This window comes from Triticum aestivum, chromosome 2B (genome assembly GCF_018294505.1).
Source record: "Triticum aestivum cultivar Chinese Spring chromosome 2B, IWGSC CS RefSeq v2.1, whole genome shotgun sequence".
Lineage (NCBI taxonomy): Eukaryota > Viridiplantae > Streptophyta > Magnoliopsida > Poales > Poaceae > Triticum > Triticum aestivum.
The window spans coordinates 697,607,352-697,612,027 of record NC_057798.1 but is presented as its reverse complement, the minus strand read 5'-3'; positions in this window follow the sequence as shown (position 1 = coordinate 697,612,027).

The following is a 4,676-nucleotide window of genomic DNA, read 5'->3' as shown; positions in this document are numbered from 1 at the left end:
TCGTCGAGCTAGATGCCACGGGGTTCCACGAGGTCCCCGCTGAGGGAGTCCTGGATTAGGGGGTATCCGGACAGCCGGACTATATACATCGTCCAGACTATTGAAGCATGAAGATAGAAGACTCAAGACTTCGGCTCGTGTCCGGATGGGACTCTCCTTTGCGTGGAAGACAAGCTTGGCTATCTGGATATTATGTTTCCTTCCTTGTAACCGACTCCATGTAAACCCTAGCCCTCTCCGATGTCTATATAAACCGGAGAGGATGGTCCTTAGAAGTCCAATCACAATTACAATCATACCATCATAGGCTAGCTCTTAGGGTTTAGCCTCTACGATCTCGTGGTAGATCTTCTCTTGTACTACTCATATCTTCAATATTAATCAAGCATGAAGTAGGGTTTTACCTCCATCGAGAGGGCCCGAACCTGGGTAAACATTGTGTCCCTTGCTTCCTATTACTATCAGCCTAAGACGCACAGATCAGGACCCCCTACCCGAGATCCGCCAGTTTTGACACCGACATTGGTGCTTTCATTAAGAGTTCCTCTATGTCGTCGCTTCGAGGCTTGATGGTGTCTTCAATCGCTAACAACACGGTCCAGGGCAAGACTTTTCTCCCTGGACAGGTCTTTGTGTTCGGCGGCTTCGCACTCCGAGCCAATTCACTTGGTCATCTGGAGCAGATCGACAGCTACGCCCCTGGCCACCAGATCAGGTTCTAAAACTTGAACTACACGGCGGATATTCGCGGAGACTTGATCTTCGACGGATTCGGCCCTATGCCAGGAGCGCCGGACAGTCACGACGAGCACGGCCTAGACCTGCTGTCGGACAATGCTCAGAACATCATCCCTGCAATAGCCCCGGATTTAAATCCAGAACAGGCTGCGTTGCCCAAGGACGGAGGGGTAGACCCCGCCCCACAGGCCGCATACTCATCGGTGGTGGAGCCGAACACAGGTCTCACCTCTGTGGAGGCCTGTAACCCCGGACCCCCGGACTCGTATCCGGTTGTTGGTTCCGATCCGCATGCCCTTGAGCCAGGTTGGGCTCCGGTAATGGAGTTTACCGCTGCGGACATCTTTCAGCACTCGCCCTTTGGCGACATGCTGAATTCATTAAAGTCTCTCTCTTTGTCAGGAGGCTCTGGGCCGAACTATGACCGGCTTGAGTGGGAAGCAGGTGACGAAGGAATTCGCTGCCCACCCATCACCCACTTCATTGCCACGATCGATGATTTAACCGACGTGCTTGACTTCGACATCAAAGACATCGACGGTATGGACGACGATGCAGGAGACGTACAGGAGCCACCGCTCACAGGGCGGTGGACAGCCACCTCTTCATATGATATATATATATGGTGGACACTCCGAAAGAAACCAATGGCAATGAGGCAACGGAGGATAACCCATCCAAGAAGAAAGCAAAGCATGGGCGTCGCCAGCGCCGCTCCAAGCCCCGCCAAGGCAATACCTACACCGGAGACGAAAACAATCCGGATGGTGCCGACGATGAATACAACCCCGATCAGCCCGCCTTCGAGCAGGCCGAGCAGGAAGATGGGCAGGATAGCCCAGACGAACAGGCGATGGACGGGTATCCGAAGGAGGACAACTACATGCCCTCCTCCGAAGATGAGATTAGCCTCGGCGACGACAAGTTCGGTGTGCCCGAGGACCCCGCGGAACAGGAGCGCTTCAAACGCTGGCTAATTGCCACTGCAAGAAGCCTGAAGAAGAAGCAGCAGAAGCTTCAAGATGGTCAAGACCTGCTCACAGATAGATGGACCGAAGTCCTGGCAGCCGAGGAATATGGACTCGAGCGCCACGCAGCTGACCGGCCGCCTCGAGGTCAGGATAAAATGGCATATCAGCCTGAATACCAGCCTGCACCCCCGCGCCAGTTTACTACGGCCCGGGGCAATACTCAGGACTTGGGTGATAGACTGGATAACACCGCAGGACAACCAAGATCGATCTACGGATCACGGGGGCGCGCCGCAGCACATGAAGATGACCGTCATACTGGTTACACTAATAGCAAACCCGGCCGGGCCGAACATAACCAGTCAGACGCATCCGGACTGCGTCGCGACATAGCCCAGCATAGAGGCGCCGCACACCCCCTCTGCTTCACTGACGAAGTAATGGATCATGAATTCCCGGAAGGGTTCAAACCCGTAAACATCGAATCATAGGATGGCACAACAGACCCCGCGGTATGGATCGAAGATTTCCTTTTCCACATCCACATGGCCCGCGGAGACGATCTACATGCCATCAAGTATCTTCCCCTTAAGCTCAAAGGACCCGCCCGACACTGGCTAAACAGCCTGCCCGCAAACTCCATTGGCAGTTGGGAAAACCTGGAAGACGCATTTCTTGACAACTTCCAAGGCACATATGTGCGACCTCCGGATGCCGATGATTTGAACCACATTACTCAACAGCCCGGAGAATCCGCCAGGAAATTTTGGACTCGGTTCCTAACTAAAAAGAACCAAATAGTTAACTGTCTGGATGCCGAAGCCCTGGCGGCCTTCAAGCATAATATCTGTGATGAGTGGCTCGCCCTACACCTTGGCCAGGAGAAACCCAAATCCATGGCAGCTCTCACGACACTAATGACCCGCTTTTGCACGGGCGAGGACAACTGGTTGGCTCGCAGCAGCACTACGCCACATTCTGGCACGTCAGATGTCCGAGACAATAATGGCAAGCTACGGCGCAACAGACACAAGCGACGGAACAACGGCAACAACACCAAAGACACGGCGCTCAATGCCGGATTCAGCGGATCCAAATCCGGTCAGCGGAAGAAGCCATTCAAAAGAAACAATCAGGGACCATCCAGTCTAGACCGTATACTGGAGCGCTCGTGCCAAATTCATGGCACCCCGGACAAGCCAGTCAACCACACCAATAGCGACTGCTGGGTATTTAAATAGGCCGACAAAATAAACACCGAAAATAAGGACAAGGGGATGCACAGCGACGATGACGAGGAGCCCCGGCGTTTGAACACGGGGGGACAGAAGAAATCCCCCCCCCCCAAGGTGAAAACGGTCAATATGATCTACGCCACTCACATCCCCAAGCGGGAACGGAAGCGAGCACTACGGGACGTCTACGCGATGGAGCCAGTCGTCCCCAAATTCAACCCATGGTCAGCTTGTCCGATCACCTTTGATCGTAAGGATCATCCTACTAGCATCCATCATGGCGGCTCGACTGCATTGGTCTTAGACCCAATCATCGACAGATTCCACCTCACGCGAGTCCTTATGGACGGCGGCATCAGCTTGAACCTGCTTTACCAGGACACAGTGCGCAAAATGGGCATCGATCCTTCAAGGATTAAGCCCACCAAAACCACCTTTAAAGGTGTAATTCCTGGAGTAGAGGCCCATTGTACGGGCTCTATAACATTGGAAGTGGTCTTCGGATCTCCGGATAACTTCCAAAGCGAAAAGCTAATCTTCGATATCGTCCCTTTCCGTAGTGGTTACCACACACTACTCGGACGAACCGCATTCGCTAGATTCAATGTGGTACCGCACTATGCATACCTCAAGATCAAGATGCCAGGCCCACGCGGGGTTATAACAGTCAATGGAAATATGGACCGCTCTCTCCGTACAGAAGAGCATACTGCAGCCCTTGCGGCAGAAGTACAATGCGGCCTCCTCCGGCAAACCACCAATCCGGCGACGACAACCTCAAGCTCCGTCAAGCGAGGGTGGAACACCCCGCAACAGGATCACCAGGCACGCCAAGAGCACGACTAGCAGTCCGGCCTTTGCTCCAATCCCATCAAAGCAGCATTCGTGCCACGCGTACACAATTACGCACTCAAAATACCATGGGCACAGGCGGAGGCGCAACAGTAGCTCAGTCAACAGTGCGGTATCGCCGCCACACACTTTGTAACCTTTCCTTTTACCTTTCAGGATATTGCTTTAGCGCAGCCTCTTCAGAAGAGCCGGATTATCGGACTTACATAGGAGAGGAAACCAAGGAGGCAATAGGCTTTGCGCATAGAAGGAAACACGCAGGTGGAATCTATTTACGATCATTATACCTACTTTATCTATCCGTACGTAGCCTGCCCCTGGATAGGATATGTCAAATAATCCTCTTTATCTCCGCTTAATGCATTCATTGTAAACATATGCTTAAACGTATTATTCATCAATGGGAGATCATATATAGCATCAGCTTATTATTCTTATTTGAGCATTTTTTCCTTACAAATGTCTATTTGATATTGCATCCGTACACCTTGGTACGTTTAGTTTGCCAGGGGCTTCTTATGGCGCCCCATAATACGGCAAGACAAGTCCGAACACTTTCAGCAGTGCGGCACCCCGAACTTATAGCATTATATGCATCAGCACCGAATCATGTCTTGGGTCTACAGTTGGGATAGCCCGGCTCCCCTGTTTTGGTGCCTTACGTTCCGTTATATCGGCTAAGGTAGCACAGGGGGAAATACTGCGATTGTGTCCCGGTTCTTCCGGACGAGCACCTCAGTAGAGAAAGCCGAAAACTGACCGGCATGATGTGGCGAGAGCTGGTCGCTGTTCGAGATGTCTTAAAATCCTTAAAGATTTTTCCGCTTTAGGCGATAATTCGGCTTCATCCGATCTAGGCGTATATAGCACCCCAATTCGG